The sequence below is a fragment of the Leptonychotes weddellii genome, chromosome X, assembly GCF_054177405.1.
Source record: "Leptonychotes weddellii isolate Sample4059 chromosome X, ASM5417740v2, whole genome shotgun sequence".
NCBI classification, from domain to species: Eukaryota; Metazoa; Chordata; class Mammalia; order Carnivora; family Phocidae; genus Leptonychotes; species Leptonychotes weddellii.
The window spans coordinates 82,530,645-82,553,369 of NC_138385.1; the positions used below are offsets into that span (position 1 = coordinate 82,530,645).

The 22,725-nt window shown below is 37.8% G+C and overlaps 1 protein-coding gene across 1 annotated transcript in view; it reads left to right on the forward strand.

The window, feature by feature from the left end:
• DMD (dystrophin) overlaps positions 1-22,725 on the forward strand; it is a 1,845,074-nt gene that overhangs the window by 1,248,629 nt on the left and 573,720 nt on the right. The window lies entirely within an intron of this gene.

Sequence of the window (22,725 nt, forward strand, 5' to 3'; positions counted from 1 at the left end):
GGGGGAACCTGGGAAGCATATTACAGCTTCTCAGTGCAGATAAGTTCATTATTTCACATAGGGACCAGGTGGAAAAAAATCACATGCCCCAAACTGAGTAGATTGCTAAAACAAATTGCATTGTATTATATGCCAGTATGTACTGTATGATATCGTTTTGTTGCAATATTTATTGCATACCCAAGTACATATATATTACTTTATAAAAACACATACCACATGTATTTCTATGAAGATTACACATAACCATATGGAATGCTATGGGAGGAGACATAGGTAGATAGATAGATGGATGATAGGTAGATATGGCTATCAATATATATATATAGTCTATATAGTCATATATATGACTATATATATGGCAAATATATGTATATGGCATATACATATATATATTGGCATATATTTTTGGCTTACATTTGTATATGGCATATACAAAATATATATATACTGCAAAATCTTAGGATGCTGTTACCCTCACTGTCAGGTGTTATGATTACAGTCTATAAGAAAGGTTCACTTAAGGCAGTGATAGATACACATGAATCTGTATATATGTGTGCGTGTGTATATATATATATGTGTGCGTGTGTATATATATATATGTATATACACACCACTGATATAAATATTTATTTATAATTACATATAATAAAAATTAGAATTGTCTCTGGGTGGGTTGGGTTATGGGTGTTATTTATGCTGTTTTACAGAATGATGTTTCCATATAGTGTTATGAATGTGTAATGTTTCTTTATATCAAGTAAAAACAGCAAAAGAAACTTTAAATGATCACTACAGAAAATAATTCCAATGTTGGATATTTAGATTTGTTCAACTTTTCCATTAAAAATATTGAGTAATAGAAATATAAGAATAGGAAAAAAGAGCAGATTTTGAAAAATGGAAAGAAATGCTAAAAGACACAGAATTGTTGCTGAGCTGCCATTATTGAAACATAGAGCATGTGGCTTTGGCCCAGTTGCTTCTGACAAACTTATTTTGGCCGAAACATGTTGGGCCAAATAATATGCTACTATAAAATTCTGGGCGCTTATACTTACCATTTATTTTGCCCTAGTATGTACCAGGCACTGTACTACGCACATGGCATTTAATATGTTTAATCCTCTCAAGTGTAGTGTATGCTAACTGGTATTATACTTGTTTCGTAAAGGAAATGAATCAGAAAGGTTAAGTTAGTTGCCCAAAGCAATACCATTGGTAAATGCCTGGATTCCAGCCCAGGCTTATTGGCAAGAAACCATGTGTATATACACACCCACATATCTATATATCTATATCTATATCTATATCTATATCTATCTATCTATATATATACACACACACACATATATTTGCATATACAAATTTCATATGTAATATATATTAATATTGAACCTTAGTATTGAGAAATACTCTTTAGGACATATCTGGGGAATAGAAAGAGTAGGGATGAAAATGTGTTTGCTTAAGAAAGATGATACATTAAAATAGGCTTTCTTACGATCTTCAACTGTCCTTTGAAAAAATATACCCAGGGAAGCTATAATAAGGAATCTGAATCTTGAGCAGAAAAGCAACAGAGAACTTGTCAAAGAGCTAAGATAAAAATGTCAAAGAACAGGATAATTTTGCAGCCCAGATAGGCACCTGTAGGGTAAGAAAAATTGGTCTCACCACAGTTTGCATCTCCATAAACTAATGTCCAGTATCCAGCTATGATCAAGCTCGTTCTTCCCCTTCCCCAACCCTCACCACACGCGTGCAGCTCATAGGATAATTATATAGATAACTGTCTGCACTCTTAACTAAATGACTAGGCCCAGTTCTTGTTTGGATTGTGGGGGGGGAAATTGATAATATGAGTAATAATAGATGAAAGACAAGGCAGAATAGTGAAATTATTCAATTGATTGAAATGGTGCACAGAGATGGAATGAAATCTTTAAAGATCTGGTTATTAAACCATGTGGGACAAATACAACCACAAGGAAATCAAAAGAGAATTTTTTTTTAGGTTTTTATTTAAATTCCAGTTAGTTAACATATGGTGTAATATCAGTTTTAGGTGTACAATTTAGTGATTCAACACTTCCTTACAACACCCGGGGCTCATCACAACAAATGCCCTCCTTAATCCCCATCACCTGTTTAAAAAGAGAGAAAAATTTAGTGTTATACTCCAAGAACAAAAACAAATCTATTATTGAATGGAAGGAGGTGAGGATTACAGGGAACTATTGTTTTTGTATTGGTTATACTTCGTTAAAGAATAATAAATTTTAGGGGCACCTGGGTGGCTCGGTTAAGTGTCTGCCTTTGGCTCAGGTCATGATCCCAGGGTCATGGGATCGAGCCCCACGGGAGCCTGCTTCTCCCTCTTCTTGCTACTCCCCCTGCTTGTATTCTCTCTCTCGCTCTCTGCCCGTCAAATAAATAAAATCTTAAAAAAAAGAATAATAAATTTTAAAGTGTGTGGCTTGCACAATGTTAATTGTCCTAGGTTAATATTGTTATGCACAGCTATTAGATTATTTTTGGTAATAGCAGTAGCAAAAGCTTGGTATGGTAAGTAAGGGTTAGTTATTCTCCCCTACCCTCACTATCAGGTATTATGATCACAATCTGTGTAAAAGGTTTAGGCAAGGCAGACATGTGAATATTCTAAAATTTAAGGGTAGGATTCAGTTAACCTTAGGGAGGGCATCATGCAATCAAAATCTTTGAATTCAGTGTAGAGATACAACATGGTTTGGACATCAAATCTTGGGTACCATTCCAAAAAGTGCAGGGTCAGTAGCTTGCTGGATTTTTGTATCTGGTCCTGATAAAGATGAGAAGTGTCTCTAATATATTTTAACCCAAACATGTATCTTGAATCACACTAATCTCATAAATGAAAATTCATTTCTGGGGCACCTGGGTGGCTCAGTCGTTAAGCGTCTGCCTTCAGCTCAGGTCGTGATCCCAGGGTCTTGGGATAGAGCCCTGCATCGGGCTCCCTGCTCAGCGGGGAGCCTGCTTCTCCCTCTCCCTCTGCTGTTCCCCGTGTTCATGCTCTCATTCTGTCTCTCTGTCAAATAAATAAATAAAATCTTTAAAATAAAATTAAATTAAAAGAAACAAAGTTCATTTCTAACATTCATTTTGCTCATTAGCAAGGCCTCTGGTGTTGACTGTGATTCAAATGGTTAAAATGCTTGTAGCACCTGCCTCAGGAATCTGACCTTTCTGATTAAAGTCTGACCCCATTCCCCATATGAATTCCTGATTGAGGCAACTGACTGCTAACACATTCATACTGTCACATATATAATATCTGTGCTGAAGAATCTTAAAGTAAATTACAGACTTCATAACATATAACTCATAATTTTTTATCATGAAAAATGATTTTTGGTTTTTGTTTTGTTTTGCCACAGACATTTTAACATGCATCAAATCAAGAGTCTTCAAAAATTCATAATCTCCAAGGTCAAATTTCTTCCTCTAACTTATCTTCCTTACAGAAGTCATCATGGGCAATTGAAATATGTACATGTAGGTTTGCCTTAATTTAGGGTATTGAGCCTTAAGAATATATCTGTCTAGTAAACAAGCCAACTCTGTGTCAACTAGTTTTTTAAGATTTTTTTTAAGATTTATTTATTTTAGAGAGAGAGAGAATATGGGCGCCGATACATGCGCACAAGGAGGGGGAGGGGCAGAGGGAGAGAATCTTCAAGCAGTCTCCCCACTGAGTGCAGAACTTGATGCAGGGCTCAATTCCAGGACCCTGAGATCATGACCTGAGCCGAAACCAAGAGTTGGCTGCTTAACCCACTGAACCACCCAGGCGCCCCTGGGTCAACAAGTATTATTGCCAGGATTTTGTCCTCATCCATAAATATTTTAAATGAGACATTTCTTTCATCTTTGTGCCCTAACTACGTGAGAAATTTGATTATTTTAAGTGGTCTAACAATGAAACAAAGCATGAAGTCCCCAAAACAAAAATTCATTGTATGTATTCAGAAGAGGCACCCCTTTTGTGTTGGTTCAATCACAAATGAAGTGCTATTATCTGAGAATATCTCCCTGGCTTGTATGGGGGTAGTGGGGCATGGGATTTACAGATTTGACAATAACTGAGAGATTGAAAAGATATGTAGCTCTTCCCTACAACTTTGCTTAATGAAACCTTCAGTGTTGCTCTGAAAAGAGCTTATTGTTTCCTTTTCATGCAAATCATCTTAGTTTTTATTTGTTTATCTGATAGTCTCTAATTTAGAATAATGTAGTCTTTTTTTCTGGTGCTGTTGTGAAGTAGCAAGCAGAAAATGCTAACAGGAAATAGATTAGCAAGTATCCCATAATCAGAGTTCCTTCTCTCTTTCCTTTCCTTCCCCCCTTCTTCCCTTCCTTCTTTGTCTTCTTTCCTCCCTTCTTTCCTTTGCTTCCTTCTTTCTTCCCTTTCTCCCTTTCTTTCTTTCTCTCTTCCTGTTGATCTATCTATATTTTCTGCTTTGTCAGTAAGAGAATCATTTATTGTAAACAAACTGGCTGATAGTGAATTTTCTGTGAAGTCACATGAGATCATAGGTGGGTGGACTCGGAGTAGAGCTGCCTGGTGCTCTGCATTTGGGTTAGCGCTTTGGAGTAGTGGCCTTATTTGCTATTCTCAGTCTCCCAACTCTAATTCCAAGGTAGACAAAGGTTATGATCTTAAACTAGTTTTCAAAAATAATTTCTAATAACATTGCTCTTCTTAAAAATAAACATGTCTCCAGTATGAACCTTTACAGTAAAGAATGAATTCATGTGAGTCCATGCTGTAACTTTTATACCAGGTGCATGTATGGACTGATATAGCCATGTCATAGACTTCAATTGTAGCCTTATCTTCTCTGTACCTTTTTGTATATCTAAAACATTTCATCATTATGTTCTGTAAAACAAACTCATCATGCTTTTAAAAGCTGAAGTGGGTAATGGGAAAGAGAGGATCAAGACACTGCTTCAACTCCCATCTTTTGCTGTTAATGTCATCACCACCGACATTTTAAATGTATGCTTTGACTATTTTGCAGTTCTTTTCCTTTGATTACTCTTGTTGATGCAAGCCTTTAGGCATAATATTTATGTACAGGATTTATGCAGGATTCTTCTACTAGAGATACGATGAGTTATCTGTTGTACTTGGAGAAACCTCATCATTTAAAAATTTCTTAATTTGGTTTTGCTTGGAGTGATCAGAAAGAATAAGGCCTATGTATGATTTATCTCCTGAGAATTAGAACGGAGGATTAATATTTCAGGTCTTTCTTAATATTGGCACATCTGTGAATCAGTGATAGATTTCTTTCTGGTTTGAAATATAAAATTCTAGACTTAATTAAAATCTCACTGATGTTTCGCCACCAGATGATTCTGTATTTGAATTTTCTTCCACTTTGTTTTCAACTTATCACTGAAGAACAGTTCACAGGTCTCTTCCCTCTATTTGTTTTGTTTGTGTACATGTTAGTATTTCATCATTTGGGAGAAAATCTTCTGCCATCCTGAAGGTCACTTACCTGAAAATGATAGAAAGCCACCTCAATTCAAACAACTGCATAGTAATTATCTATCAGTGATCACTGTTCATTAGTTCCCTGTTTCAGGATTACTGGCCTGCCTCCCCACCTCTGGCATACTCCCCCCTCCCCCCCCCAACACATTATCCCAGAGCCTACTGATTCATTCAAGTCCTTGGGCCAGATTGGCCACCCACTGTGTTCTTGTTTTGTGTATGGTAGTGAAAAGATTTAATTGGATATTGTTGAAAAGACACAGAGGCTAACTCTCAATTTTCATATGTGGCTCTTCCTCTCCCTCAGCACCGCCTCCTTTCCTTGATGAGAAAATTGCCTTCTCCATGGTAACAGTTAAAAAAAACAAAAAAAGCTTTCAGATTGTTGGTAGTACTTGTTGCAGAGAAAAGAAGTCAAAAAGTAGAAGCAGTTTAAAAATGAGAAAGGGGAAGAAGACAGCTGGGAAGAAGGCTTAACGTTGATGAGTGGGTGTTGATGGGGGAGAATGAAGCTGAATGGGCAAAGCTGAGGGGAAGTTGGCGTGTCTGTATCCAAGAAGACATTACCCCTTCCTTTCCTGCAGGCTGTCAGTCCCCCAAAGATAAGGACTTTGTTCTGGATCGCTGCCATGATTCACTCCTGGAAGAGCTGCTTGTCACAAACCAGCAACACCCTGATTTCCTCAGGGAGTCACAGTTCATTAATTTTTTTTAATGCAATGCTTTTGTGAGCTGCTGTTTCCACCTCTTAATAGGGACATTCGGAGGGACTTTTGGTGATGAGATGAGGGAGAGGTGAGAATACACCTCTCCTGCCTCTGGAGGCCTTTGGTTAAACCAGGTCCGCCCTGGAGAGCTGGATTCTCACTGCTTAATGCCTCCTGTGCTTTCTAGATTGTGGAATTTTATAACCCTTGACACTGACTTTCACATAGTACTGAACCAGTCCCAAGAAGTGTGCCACATCATGGCAGGCAATTTCATGCTAAATGACAGCAGAACATTTGTGGTAGGCTGACTGATAGCTCCCCAAAGATAACCGTGTCCTCATCCCTGGAACCTGTGAGTGTGTTACCTTACACGGTGGAAGGGACTTGCAAGATGGGTGAAGTTAAGGATGTTGACATCAGGGGCACCTGGGTGACTCAGTCGGTTAAGCGTCCTGCCTTTGGCTCAGGTCATGATCCTGGAATCCCAGGATCAGGCTCCCTGCTCAGTGGGAATCTGCTTCTCCCTCTGATCCTCCCCCCTCTTGTGCTCTCTCTCTCACTCTCTCTCTCAAATAAATAAATAAATAAAATCTTTTTTTTTTTTTTTTTTAAAAAAAGGATGTTGACATAGGGGGATCTTAATGGGTTATTTTTGGGTGCCCATTGTAATCACAAAGGTCCTTAGAAGAGAGGAGGCAATGTGATCATGTAAGCAGGCAGGGGGAGGAGTGAGAAGATGCTAACCTGCTGGCTTTGAAGATGGGCAGCGGGGCCAAGAGCCAAGGATGGCAGGCAGCCTCTAGAAGCTGGAAAAGGCAAGGGAACAGGATCTCTCTTAGGGACTCCAGAAGGAACAGAAACTCTGCAGACACTTTAATTTTTGCTTCTAAGACCTATTTTCAGACTTCTGACCTCCAGAACTGTAAAACAATAAATGCAGATTATTTTAAGCCACTAGATTTGTGATAATTTGTGACAACAGCCATAAGAAACTAATATAGCCATGAAAATTTAATAATAACTGATTTTGCATAATTTTAATACAGGCTTTCTTACTGGGGTTTATTTTTTTCTTAATTATAAGGAATTAAACAGAGTATAGAGAAAATGTCATGATCCATACATTTTAACCATAGAAATATATATTTCCAGTATTTTAAAAAAAAGACAAATTTGAATGCAATTATGTGGAATAACAACAGTAAAGATAAAAACAGAGAAAGGGTCCATTTGGAAATGAAGTTGGGAAAAAATAAACAGTAACAAACCAATTATGTAATTTTCCCTCCTGTTTCATTCCCCTCCCCCCATGATTTGTTTAACTCCTTGCACTCGGTTTTAGATACTGTAGATACTGTTGAACAGCAATGAAGCCTTGATGGGTTTAGTGGCATGAGAAGTGCCACAAGGGCAAGAAGGTGAAGAATATGTTTGAGAAGAGAAAGCAGAGTAGCTTGTACAAAGGTCTGTGGCATGCAGACAGGGATAGGCTTAGGAGTCAGACAGCTCTGAGTTCAAAGGCTTTTCTCCTCCGAAGTGGCTGGCTGTCTTTGGGAAAGTTGCCCATTTGTAAGAATGGATATCTAGCATCCAGCTAGGTAGCTGTCAAGATTAAATCATGTTTGTGAAACATTGAACCCAGCTTCTGCTACATTGTAGCTGCTGATGAAGTTCCGGCTATGATGTACTGGAAAAGGAGGATCTGGGACATTTTGTTCTACCTCTACCACATCTTAGTTTTGTGACCTTGAGTAAATATGTAACCTCTCTGTGCCTCATTTTTCTTGTCTATAAAAGATAGTAAGAGTACCTAGCTCAGATAGTTGTTCTCCGTTAATATAGGTAAGATGCTTAGGGCAATATCTGGCACACAGGAAACTCAACACTAGTTCTCATTGTGTTGTAATTGTTACACGGTAGGAGTCTGTACTTGATCTTAGCCAAAAGGCCAAGAAGCAATGCTATAGGAGTTTGATTGTAAGGTGGTGCACTTTTGGAGGAATGGGGTACCAAGTTTTAGTAGTTATTGGCGGTGAGTACTATATTTGCGTGGATCAAGATAATTACTATTAAAATATTACAAGATGGATATTTACTAAACCAAACTGTTTAATCAATTGCAACCCTCACATTCCCTTTCTTTCTTGGTTTTTTAACCTTCCATTTTGGGCTGCCCATTGTACAAAGATTTAATACTCAGACTTCTCTTTAGTAACACAGGTGGTATGAGTTACTTTTGTCACTCCTCGTGTATAATATCATCCTGTTCGTGAACCAACAGCTCGGAATTAACTTTCACATTAGCCTACCTAGCTTTGTAAAGTTTTAACTGAAGTATTGACCTCATTACCACCCCTCTGGCCACTATCTTAGAGAAAATTTCGGCTAAAAGTAAGGCAGATCGTTACTAGAAGAGAGAGAGAGAGAATTGAGATTGAAGTATTGGAAATTAGAATCAACTGACAGTACTGTTTTATGTATTATTACCAGTTTTTGCCTCACCTGGTCCCATGCCACCAAAATGTCTGAGGAAGCAAAGAGTAAGCAATTTTGCTCATGTCACGTAAATAAAAAAGAAAAGCAAATAAGAATTCTTACTGCATCCTTTCTCCAGGGATTGCTGCTTCTTTTTAAATTACTTAAAATTCGGGCGCCTGGGTGGCTCAGTTGGTTAAGCGACTGCCTTCGGCTCAGGTCATGATCCTGGAGTCCCAGGATCGGGTCCCGCATCGGGCTCCCTGCTCGGCAGGGAGTCTGCTTCTCCCTCTGACCCTCCCCCCTCTCATGCTCTCTCTATCTCATTCTCTCTCTCAAATAAATAAATAAAATCTTTAAATAAATAAATAAATAAATAAATTACTTAAAATTTATTGAAATGGGTGTTAATAATAAGCACCCTTCCCAATAAAACAGAGAATTAAACTTAACTCTTCCCTATAATGTAAACAGCTTGATTAGGTATGCAGCATTACAAAATCCATTTAAGAACTGATTATACTTGCCCTTGGAGCACATCTAGAAGCTCACAGTTAGGAAGCTGTACACGTTTTCCTATCAAACAGAACATAAAGTTTCCATATTCCTCAGAATCGGCTTCGTTTGAGCCATGTGTTTGCTTGGAACTATGCCACATAAAGCCATAAAGCACCCCCCCCACACACACACACACACCGATGCTGGGCTTTTTTCATGCCGCAGAGCAAGTGTGTGATTTACTGGCACAGTGTGCTAATGTAGACCCATTTTTATAGGATAAGAACTAGTACAGTCCAGGGAATTGAAAAGTATATCAGAGATTCTCCCCCTAGAATATGTCCCCTCCTTTAAAAGCTGTCACACTGCAAGTTCCAATTGAGTTAAAGGCTGTTGTACTCTGCAGGGAAATATATTCTATTGTAATTTTTATGTCCCCCAATAACAGTCTGTTCTTTGTTTACTGAAGAGAGCTTTTATGTCATAAAATGGTATTTTTTTGACAGAGAAGCAGAATCATTGTTTTATTATAGAAATTTTCCTCTTAAAACAACAAAAATAAATAGCTCATCTCTTAAGCTCCTGATCAATGTCTAACACCTCCTACCCCCAGCAACACTTCACTGCAAGTGTATTAACACTCCATGAGAGCAACTCTATTCACCTACCAAGAAATGATCTTCACAAATGATTTACAGCTAAGCCAGGGCTTAAACACATAGTACCCAGTCAAAGGCAGATTGTTATCTTTCCCCAGTCATATAATTTCTGAGAAGAAACAGATTAATGTCAGTCTCTGAGAATATGCAAAGTATGTTGTCCCTTTTGAAGCATGAGGCCCAGTGGTTCAGCTTTTTTTTCTTCATACATATGTCTAAATGGTACACAGTGCACTGTTTTGATGCAAAGGTATGGTAGAGATTTGTGCATACTTCGCTTCTCCTTTCGCATATTGCCTCTCCTGTGTGAGTGCACACAGATGCTCTTGTGCTCCCCCCTCACACTTTCTCTCATCTTATGCTTACTTGTAAAGCTCCAAGAGGTTTCCATACCATGAAGATATCACTTTTTAGCACAAGCACAGAATTGTTCACTGTCTGTTATCTTGGCTTTGTGACACTCAGAACTTAGTGACATCAGAAGGTCAAGACCCCATCAATTAAATACATTCTACCTAACATATTCCTCAATTGCCGTTCTTACAAAGAGACCAGGACTAGCTGTATTTGACTAATTTCTACCTAAGTTATTTGAATGCTGACAAATAGATTTATTACTTTCATCTCCCCCAGTTTGGTTGATATAAATGTAATTATCCTCATTTTACAGATGAATAAACTGAGCCTGATTCTCTCCCTATATAGGCAGCATGAATCGAACAGCTGTGCCAATTATTTTGATAATTCATGTCTTCACATACGCCACTTGAAGATAGGAAAAGAGCATTTGGGGGCTTGAATTACACCGATTGACCGTGTACATGAGTTTTAATTGCCTCTAGATAATCACTCATTTCCCCACTTGACTTGCATGTACGGGTAGCGTCACAGGACAGTAATGTCTCTTACTTTGCCTCAGTTTATTGGTGGCTGCCACTGGCAATGAAAACCAAGGTTCTTGTCTCAGCTAAATAAGTGGTATCTTTAAAATGTTTTGAAAACATGAAAAGGCTAAAAGCATTCTTAGCATAACCTTTTATTTGCTTTGAGCTTTATTTTTGAAAGGATTAGTATAGTGCTTGTTAAATAACAGGCTTCTTTCCTAGAACCTGGAGAATCCTCTGAAGACTCATTTCCCAAAGAAAATATCATAGGTCTAATGCAGTGATAGTTATAAAAGGACATTGCAATGTTACGTTCACAAAATGTGACATCATGATAGTATATTGATTATTCTTTTTACCACTGATAATAATCTTTGAAGTTATATTTCTGGAGGGATCCCAATTCTCTCTCCTACTCTGATACTCTCTTTACTCTTCAGAGCAGAAATCTAAGAATTTAGCGTTCCGAATGTTTACATTTTTCTAAACTGAAACTACAGTCACTCTCTACTCCCATCTAATATAATATAATGTTACAAATGGAATCAGAAAATATGCTTAATAATTCTCTGGGACACTGTTTTACCAGCAGTGTGGTTGAATTTATTTTGCTTATATGTTGTGGAGTTGGTATTTTCTCCTGAAATAAAAGGATGCATGAGGTTAAGTTAGAAATGGTTTGCAGGGGCACCTGGGTGGCTCATTCAGTTAAGCGTCTGATTCTTGATCTCAGCTCAGGTCTTCATCTTAGGGTCATGAGCTCAAGGCCTGCATTGGGCTCCACACTGCTCATGGAGCCTACTTTTTAAAAAATGTTCTGCACGTTTTCATGACTGGAAATTTAAACAGAGGGGCTAGAAGAGGTTTTTCTTGGATTGTTGCAATGTAGTTTTCCAGTCCTTTCTTCAAAAGAACGTTGGATGCAATGGTGCAAGGTTAATATTTCTAAAATGCCACTTTTATTGTGGCTCTCCTCTGTTCTCAAGACTCCATTGCTTCCCACTGCCTTCGACATCACGTCCTTACTCATTCATCTGGTAGTCTGAGCCCCTGCCTCCCTCCCCAGCTGGATCACAGTCATCATAGATCTGCCCCCTGCACATGCACCCTTCTTCCAAACACTCTAGTGTATTGGTGCCTCCACCCATTGGTGCAAGCTCGATCCTTGCCCTGGAATCACCCCTCTCATCATTGGGTCGTTATCAGTCCTGTTCATCCCCCAAATGACAGTTCAGGTTCCTGATCCTCTAAGGCACTTTCCCTGAGCATGCTCATATGAGAATTGCATTCTTCAGAATCTGTTAGCATAGAGTCTATAGTGTGTAGACTGTAACGTTTGTCATTTACATGCCGTGTTCTCTTATTGGCTAACTGCATGTGTGAGTGCGAATGGGCAGGCCTGAAGTTCGTCCCCCCAGCGGCATTGCGAGTTCGTTGCAAGTTCCTTGAATTCATTGAGGATGCTCTTTTTTGCCATCCACTATCACGTGCAAAGCACATTTCCTACTGTAATGTATTATGCATAGAATCCTGCCAATAAATATTTCCTGCCCATTCGATTGATTGGTGCTCACTTACTTATTAATGCTGGCCTTCTTTATCTGCATTTCTATGGCTTTGGACAACATCTTTAGGATGCAAAATCAGGATGTTCTGCGCCAGGCAAAATATTACAAACAACGCCCTCAGATAATTCTGTTTCACTACTCATGTCATGTCATTTATCCTCCATTTTATTAATTTGGTTCACTTATAATTCAATTTGCTGTATAGGGCACTCTGATTAGATAAAAGACAATTTATCTTGACCAATTGCAATTAGACTGCCTCCAAAATGGTGTTACTCAAGGTTGAACAAGAAAAGAATAATGGAAAATTGGAGCAGAAAAAAATCCCAAAATATGGATACTATAAAATGATTTCACTTTTCCCTTTCCTCTAAAATATATGGAGGGAGAAAAAACCGTGTCACTTATTCCGTTGGGTCATAACATCAAAAGTGAATGTGATGTGCATGACAGAAACTGGTCTTAAAACTGCCCCAATTATCCTTTCTCAGTATGTGAAATTTACAGAATAGGGTTTCAAGCACTGCGAACAATGTAGAATAACAGATCTAATGTTGAACAGCTAAAAATATCAGCGCCCTTTCTGTCAGCTTAGAAATGTATTTGCAAATCATTATCAACAAACTGTAGCCTAAAATTCTTCTTTCTTCTTGACTTTGAAATTATATTTCAAGATCCCCAAATTAGACCACATTATTTACTTACTAGCTCGTGTCACTGAAAGGAGTTTTCATTTTTGTGTATTAAGGGGTTTATGAAATGACAAGTAAATCAGTCCTTTAGGTTTTCTGTGGCAGAATAACTTGGAAATGATCGTCATAATCTCTTTTTCAACCACAGGAGAGAATTTATTTTTAAAATAACATACTAAGAGTTGGGCGCCTGGGTGGCTCAGTTGGTTAAGCGTCTGAGTCTTGATTTCAGCTCAGGTCATGATCTCAGGGTCATGAGATTGAGCCCTCAGTCAGGCTCTGCACTCAGCGGGGAGTCTGCTTGTGATTCTCACTCCCTCTGCCCCTCCCCCTGCTTGCACATGCTCTCGCTCTCTCTCTCTCTCTCAAATAAATTTTTTTAAAAATAACATACTAGTAGTAGATTAGCTTTATAGTACACCATTACAAGAAAGACCTCAAATTTGGGAGGCTTAAAATAAATTTGTTAAGCCCCCCAAAATGCCAACAAATAAGAACGACATTATTACAAAGAAATAGAGAAATAAATTCCATAGACTGTCCTATGGGTTTTTTAATCCAATAATAATTTCTTAAGTAGCTATCATATTTTTCCTATTTAAAGTTAGCCAAATGATCACTAATTTTTATAATACTAATAAACACTGCTTGAAACAGGGAGGTGTGTTCTAGTAATTTCCACACCCTTCCAGTTATTATTCACTTTCTTGTATCACTGTTTCCCCTTATTGTGTCCAGTCATTTGGTCAGTCAACACTTTTGCTTGTGGTTATCTGTGTACCATATTTCCAGGAAAAGACCAAGAACTGAGGAAGGTGTTCCAGCCAGAAAGAATAAGGTACACAAAGGCATGGAGTGACACAAGTCTTGGCTCCCATAGCTTCAGTTTTTCTAGTCTTCATTGTTACCCAGTTCCTTGTGATAAAATCCAAATACCTCAGACGGATTTTTAAAAACCCAACCATAAAACAAGATAAATTGTCTTTTATCTAATCAGAGTGTCCCCCACAGCAAATTTAATTCTCAGTAAACCAAATGTATAAAATAGAGGATAAATGACAGGATGTGAGTAGCACAATGTAACTCTGAGGGCTTCCACTCTGCCTGTCTAAACTTATCTCCTATTTTTTCCAGTGAAATTGTAGGCACCAGCCAGCCCCGTTGAAGCTTTATTTTATTTCTGTGTGTTTGCTCTTTCTTTCCCTCATAATGACCTTCCCATGACCTAGCCAAATTTTCCAAGGTTCAACTACAGTCCCATCCCTTCTATGAAGTCTTTCCAGAGACTTCCCGTATGTGATAACTCCCCAAACTGATTCCTTTTAGTGGTTGTTTCGGGCTTCACCATTCACTTTGGTACTTTTGCTGGACTCTTTCTCAGATATATTACTGTCTCACTTGCTGTTGCATCCTGGGAGGCCGGATAGTATGAGCAGCTGCAGTGAGCTTGCTATTTCCTGTTGATTATGTCCTAGTGGGAGGCACTGGTAGAGCCGAGGGAGAGAGGAGAGCGAGACAGGCGATGGCTAGGTCCCTTTACACTACAGCATACGTACTTTGTAGTACTGAAGTGTGTGGGCTCAGGGGCCAAATGTCCCGTGTTAGAAGTTCTGAACACTTACCACTTGTGATCCTGGGCAGATTGCTCAACGTCTTTTTCTTTCATTTTCCTTCTTTGTAAAATGGAGACAGTAGTACCTATCTCATAGAGTATTTTGATGATTAAACTGATTAATTTTTTATTGAAAACTTTTATAGTTCTTATCAACAAGAAGTATTCCAAGCGTTTTACAAACATGAACCCAATTCTCATAACAAGGTTAAGAGGTAGACACTCTTGTGATCCTCATTTTATAGTGGTAGAAATGAAGAAGAGAATGGTTAAGTAACTTGACAAAAATGATAAACCAAGTAAATGGCAGCCAGAATTCAAACCCAGGCAGCCTGACTCCAGAGTCCCTTCTCTGTGGACTATGATAGACCATTTCGGCACATAGTAAGTGTTTAATAAGCAATTATTACTGTCGTTATGAGTATTATTTCCCACTGTATTAGTTCTTAATGAGTCTTTATTTTCTGCCAAATGATGAGTTCCTTAAAGAAAGAGGTCAAGGTTTATTTGGGTATGTCTGTTAGCCAAGTGTTTGGCCTACAGTTGCAGGTTAGTAACTGTTTGTGGAACTAATTATTAGTTGTTTCTCATGTATTTTTCAAGGCCACCCTAGCCTTGGGAACAACTAATACTTAGCTAAAACTGCAAATGGAATTTGAGATCCCCACAGCCATTTTTGTTGCCAGAACTACAGCTTCCCCTTTTAATCCCAAATTCTTAGGTGATCCATGCCTTTCTCTAGAGGTTCCTTGCTTTACTTCTTCCCAATCACAGTGACTTTGCTGCTCCACTAACCATTGGTACTGATAGGGTCCCATCTCGGACAACTGCCAACTGTTTTGTTCTGCTTTCCTGACCAGAAGAGATTTTCCCCCAAACATGTATCTTTTAGCTTCATGATTGCTACTAAAAGAAATTTAGAGAGAGTTCTCAGGAACTAAACAAGAGGCATTTGACAGACATGATATAATTTGTGTTCAGATGTGTTTTTCCCATCACCAGTTGACTAGTGCTTCCAACAAGATACACAACTTTTATTCTCTGCTCACTTCAGGGTCGAGGTCAGGATTGGCTACATAATTTGTGGGGTCCAGTGAAACTTGAAAATGCAGGGCCCCTTGTTCATAAAAATAAAGAAAGAATTTCAAGATGGCCGCAGAACCACGGAAAACAAAGCACGGGGCCCTTCTGTGTGCAGAGCCCAGTACAGCTATACAAGTTGCACACCCATGAAGCTGGCCCTGATGGAGGTCTCTGCCTATCCAGTGGAATATTTATTTCTTAGTTTTGGTATCTTCCCCAGCCTGAAAACTTGCCAAAAAGTTCCTTTTTCCATGTCTTCCAGGAAGCCTAATGGTTGTTATGTAAAAAGGATTTTTGGTGGCTTGCCTGGATAACCTAGTATTCTTGAGCCACATGTGTAGAATAGAACCCCACCATTGCCGTGTAACACACCTAAATCATCTTTTTTTCCTCCAATTAAATTCTAGGCTCATTGACAATAATGGCCGCATCCTTTTTTTTTTTTTTTTTAAGTAGCAGTGTTTTTTAATAGAGGTACTTTTAAAATAGTAATTTCCTTGAACCTTAGGAAGGATATTAATAATGTCCAGAAACTGTGAGTTAGACATCTAGGTGATAATATCATGGAATCGCCATGTTATGTAGATCTGAAGCATTGATGAGAGGTTTAGGGTCAAAAAAGGGCAAAAGTGGGTATATTCATTGGGGCTTGAGATTAAATATCCCAAGACGGGATTAAGCAGGAAATGATTTTATTTGAGGAAATATCTTTGTGAAAGGAAGTAGGGAGGAAGTTGAGGAAGGGGGGAGAGCCACTGAATCAAAATGCAAGCCTGACCCCAAGTGAAAGAAAGAGGGAGAGGAGATTATGCAGAAGCATCCCAGTGTGCCGTAGATCTAAGGAAGATTCAGCAGAGCTGTTGGGAAGTCACTGAGCCCAAGGCAGCCAGAGGAGCCCTGTGCCTGCCAAACAAGGCTCTGCTTTAGTATCGTTATCACATTCAGTCATTGGTGGGGAGCAGTCTGCAGGAGGCTTGGCTTCTCTTCAGTGGAGTGATGGGTTTCCGAAGGCAGCAGCTGGCGTCCCCAGTCACTTAGGTCCCAGTCGTAAAAGTCTTGCATGTTGTCATGGCCACCACAGTGGGTATTAGCAGCAGTGGTATTTAAAGCCTTGTAAGCATAAAACTTACCAGAAGAAAACATGGGCAAAGCTTCTTGACATTAGTCTGGGCTTTGACTTTTTGGATAATGATACGAAAATCACAGACAACAAAAGCAAAAATACACTAGTGGGAATGCATCAAATTAAAAAAAAAAAAAAAAAAAACAAGCTTCTGCACACCAAAGGAAAAAAAATCAACAGAATGAAAGGCAACTTACTAAATGGGAGAAAATAGTTGCAAACCGTCTGTCTGATAAGGGGTTAAGATCCAAAATGTATAAGGACCTCCTGCAACTCAATAGCAAAAACAAACAAACAAACAAAAAACAAAAAAACAAATAATCAGCTTTAAAAATGGGCAGAAAACCTGAATAAACATTTTTCCAAAGAAGACATCCAAGTGGCCAGGAGGTACATGAGAAGGTGTTCAACATCATTAATCATCAGAGAAGTAAAAATCAAAACCACAGTGAGGTACCTCACACCTGTTGGAATAGCTGTTTTCAAAAAGACAAGAGATTGTAAGTGCTGGTGAGGGTGTGGAGAAAAAGGAACCTTTGTACACTGTGGGTGGGAATGTAAATTGGTACAGCCAATGTGGAAAACAGTATCGAGGTTCCTCAAAAAATTACAAATAGAGCTGTCATATAGTCCAGCAATCCCACCTCTGAATATACATATCCAAAGGAAATGAAATCAGGATCTCGAAGAGATATCTGCACTGCCAAGATAGGGAAACAACTCAAATGTCCGCCAACACATGAATCCATAAAGAAAACATGGTATATGTATATACACAATGGAATATTATTCAGCCTTAAGAAAGAGGGAAATCCTGCCATTTGTGATAACACAGATGAACTTGGAGGGCATTATACTAAGTGAAATAAGCCAGACACAGAAAGACAAATACCGTATATGATCTTACTTATATGTGGAATCTAAAAAAAGTCAAACTCATAGAAACAGAGTAGAATGATGGTTGCCAGCGCTGCAAAGTGAGGGAAATGAGACAGTATGGATCATAGGGTACAAACTTCCACTTTTAAGATGAATAAGTTCTAGAGATCTAATATACAGTATGGTAACTATAGTTAATAATAATGTACACTTGAAACTTGCCAAAAGGGTAGATCTTAAGTGTTCTTATCACACACACACAAAAGTAACTGTGAGATGTTGACTGTATTAACTAGTTTGATTGTGGTGATTATTTTGCAATGTATACATAAATCAAAATATCAAGTTGTATACCTTGTTTTTTGAAGATTTTATTTATTTATTTTAGACAGAGAGAGAGCATGTGAGCAGGGGAAGGAGCAGAGGGGGAGGAGGAGGGAGGGGGAAAGAATTTCAAGCAGACTCCCTGCTAAGCATGGAGCCCTGACGTGGGGCTCAGACACTTAACTGAGCCACCCAGGCACTCCAAGTTGTACACCTTTATATACAATTTCTATTTGTCAGACTTAACCCAAGTAAAGCTAAAAAAATGTTTTAAAAAAAGGAGTCTTAGAGACAATTTATATAATTTAGGCAAAGTCGAGTTGAGGACCATGTAAGTTCCACTTCATTCCGAAGACCCTCCTTAACCCCTGAATGTGGTTAGCTATCTCTCCTATAAGCTTTGATCACTCCCTGTGCTTCCCCTACCATAATACTCACCTCAGCTTATTGTAATTGCTTATTTACTGCCTGTCTTAACTACTAGTTTATTTTCTCCTTGAGAAGAATAATTTTTCCTCCTTCACTTCTTTATCACCTGTGCCTAGGTCAAGGACTGACAAAAAAAATATTTGCAGAAACCCAAATTGGGGGACATTCTACAAAATACCTGGCCTTCAAAACAGTCAACAGTATGAAGTTCAAAGAAAGGCAAACAACTATTTCAGATTAAAGGAGACTAAAGAGATATGACAACTAAATGCAATGCCTGAGTCTGGACCAGTAAATAAAAGGCAATTCATGGGATAATTGTCATACTATGAATAAAGAATGTGGATTGGATTTATAGAACTAAAGCCATAGGAAATTTCCTGACTTTGAAATTGGGCTGAGGTTATGTAAGAGAGTGCCTTTTTCTTAAGAAATAAACACTGAAATATCGAAAGGTAAAGGGCACGGTAGCTGCAGATGATTCGCCAGTGCTTCAGAAAACAATATCTATTATATTGTATGTACAGATATATATACACAGAGAGAATGATAGAGTGGGAAGTGATAAATAAAGATGTGGCAAAATGTTGCCAACTGGTGAATCGGGGTAAAGGATACATGGGAGCTCTTGAACCATTCTTGTAATTTTTCTGTGAGTTTTAAATTATATAAAAATAAAATGCTTTCTCAAAAAGTATTTCTTTAATGAATGGAGGACAAAAGGATAACCACAGTTAGAAGGTGTTTATGAAGAAGTTAGCAACAGAGATGCTGGTAGAACATTCAGACAAGAAGTAGTGAAGTTATACCAAGTAGGAAAATATCCAAGCCAGTTTAAGATGTAAATGTGAGGGAGTGGAAGAAATAGAGAGGGCTTTGGATTTGGCCAATCTATTTGGAGGGGCAGCCGAATGCAAGGAAAGAAGCCGGAATGAAGGTGCTTAGTGAGGCTAGACATAGGAGTAGCATCCTCATAGAGAAAACTCCTTCAGTGTCTAGAACGGCTACAGTTTAGGGCCTACCTGCCTTAAATGCTTTTTTTTTCCCATCCATAAAGTAGTTAAGTAAACTTTCATCTTGTCCATCTTTGATGTTAATTTTTTTAATATTTTATATTCTTTTTTTTAAGATTTTATTTATTTAATCTGTAAAATCTGAGCAGGGAGCCTGATGCAGGACTCAATCCTGGGACTCCAGGATCATGACCTGAGCTGAAGGAGTCACTTAACCAACTGAGCCACCCAGGCCCCCTGATGTTAATTTTTTAAGGTTGTGAATAAAAGAGTAGAAGGTCTACATTTTTACATTATGGGTAAGCTTAAGTCATGTTTGTGTCCTGAAAATGGCAACAACTGAAAATCACTGTAGGCTTTTGTTCTAAATATAACTATGTGAAGATTGCTGATTTTTGTAGAAAATATTAAAAATGTAAAGAGTTCATTGTTAAGGTCTTTCCTTAAACATATAAATATTAAATATTCAACTAAACCATAGAGTTTTCTATTTGAGTATTATTTAGGTAGAATTCTATTTTACCAAATACAATAAAAAAGTGTAATTCTTTCTGAGAGCCTAAAATGACCTACTTAGAGCATATATAGTTTCATTGTTTAGCTCCTTTTTTCATAGGATTGCTATTTATAACCACTTCCTTCAACCCTGGGGGGACTTAGTAGGATTAATAACTTGATTCACTTTGTATTTGAAGATTTTTTTTTTCTTCCATCTTTGTTCAGCTAGTGGAATCCATGATGAATTCTCATCTCCAAGGGGTAAGCTGTTTTTAGTAAAGCCCAGTAGCTGGCCTATGACCTCTTAGAAATAGCACTGATTCCTTCCTGCTCTCATGTTTGTTTCTTTCGGAACGATAGAATCCATGTAGACATGCTCAATTATCATGCTTCGGTACTGTTAAGCATGTAATGATTTTAGTTTTGTTCACTTAAGTTATATGTGTAATGTCTACCTAGGCTCCTATCAGAAAAACAAATAAGCATAAATAGCATTCTACCTGTTTAGCATGACAAATATAGACCACTACAGCTTGAACGAGGACATTGGGCAAAAGAAGAGGACTGGAGGTCATTTGAAGATGAGGATTAGAGTAGAAAGAGTGTTCTGGAGAGAGAAGCATCTGGTAAGAACACCAGATGGGGGCAAAGAACACAGTTTCATAGATGGGTATTTTGGAGGTGGGTACTTTAATGATTAGATCTAAGGTGTTCTCCCGTCTGTGAGAGGTTATAAAACCAGCTGTCAGGTAAGAGAAATTATAATAGCAAATAGAATATACTCAAAAGAAAACCAAATGAAAAGAAAAAAGTAATCATTCTGCTCAATGCATGTGTGTTCTGTTCATTAGCAAGAAAGTCTTTCAGTCACTGTTTTTATAATATCTTAATAAAAAAATATTTAAATATGCCATATTCAAGTCCTTCCCTTTATTTCTGGAAAGAAAACCAAGGGAGAAAATTCCCATTCCGCTCTACTGAGAAACCACTATTTAATGAGTATATTAGTGTCTGATAAATCCCATAGCAATATATATTATTACTGTACAGTTTCTTTTTAGAAATGAACCTTTGTACATATTGATGAAAGAGTGGGATAAAGAGTTACGATTTTGTTTTGAAATTCTTTAGAAATGCATAGTTTTATTACAGCTGTGAATCTCCTTAGGTTTTTAAGGAGGCTGCCTCAAAGGATGTCATTAATAATCTTCTCAGGTGCTTACAAAGCATGTGTCTGTCAGCAGAATTAGAGAATCACCCAACTAGAGAACAGGTTTCACAATACCCTGAGACCTATTTTGTTCATTAGAGAGGAAAATGGCTTGTGTTAAGTCTAAATTGACGTGCTTGCTAATTTCAGCAGTAAAAGCTGTTCATTGTGGTCAGGTTTAATTTAGATTAAAGTTGATCAGGTTACTTCTACAACATACTTCTTAAACGAACTTTGTGATCCTAAAAGAAGGAGAAAAGTAAAGCCCACATTGAGAAATATATCCAGAAGAGAAAAGCGAAGAATAGCTTGGTTGTTTGAGGGTGAATTAATATTAAATCAAATGAAAATAATGATAAAGATAATCTTTGTTATATAAAAATTTCCAAGTATCAAAAAACACAAATTTGCATTTAAATTACACAAAGCATACCTAATCCATTCATCCACTGTTAAACCCATAGTGCCTAGAACAATATGCAGCACTTGAGATTTACAAAATGAAAGAATGAATGGGTAAATGAATGAATTTTTGTACTTTGCTACCTCAGTTATGTAGAGTTTCTGGTTAAATTTGAAGGAAATATTTGACTTTATCTGAGGGTTCTGGTTAAGTCTGTTTTTAAAAAAAATCTCTTGAATGTATTAAATATTTAAGAGTCAGGAATTCCAAAGTAACTTTTAAGCTTGCTGTGTCACAGATGACCAGAGTTTAACATTCTAACCCTGGAAAACATCTTATTTCATAAAATCTATCTACTACTATATGGTTCCCATTTTAAAATTTGCTCAGTACTCTCCAACTGACTTATGCCACTTACTTCAATAGCTGTCTGTGGCAATTTGTTCCATATTTCAAACACCCTTTTGTGTAAAGAAACCATAAAAGTTAGAAACCTGAAAATTGGATTTTTCTTCTGAGCAATCACAGCTTATAAATGTGGAAAATTGGTTAAAAGTTAGCCCCTCCAATTTTTCAATACAGAGAGGGGAAAATACTCAAAATAGATATGTAATGTTTGGATAAGTTCTTGCCATTATTTTAATACTATCAAAAGCAATTGAGCTGAAATCGCAAGGCCTATCTCCCTACCTGTTCACGAAAGAAACACTGCAAGATGTTCAAAACTTGGCCTTTCTCAACCCAAAAATCTTCAGAAAATTAGCAGTTGTCAAAGAGCATAATAGATAACTAAGTTTCAGGAACATTACTGTCTACCCCATTTCATCCCTTCACATTCACTGGCCTCATGAGGTAGTGGAAACGGCATCAGATATAAGACCATAAAGACTTCTAGCTTAGTTATTAGTGTGGTTATTAGGAGAATAAAAATGAGAAAATGTGTGTAGGGGTTATAAACTAATAACAAATGTTCATTATGTTTTCCCAAATTGAAATAAAATGTATTCCATTTTAGAACGAAAACAAGGGAGAGATCTTATTTTTCACAAGCTTCTTTGTAAATATTGCTGGGATATGGGCCCTTTAATGTAGAGAAAGTAAGGTGGCAGAG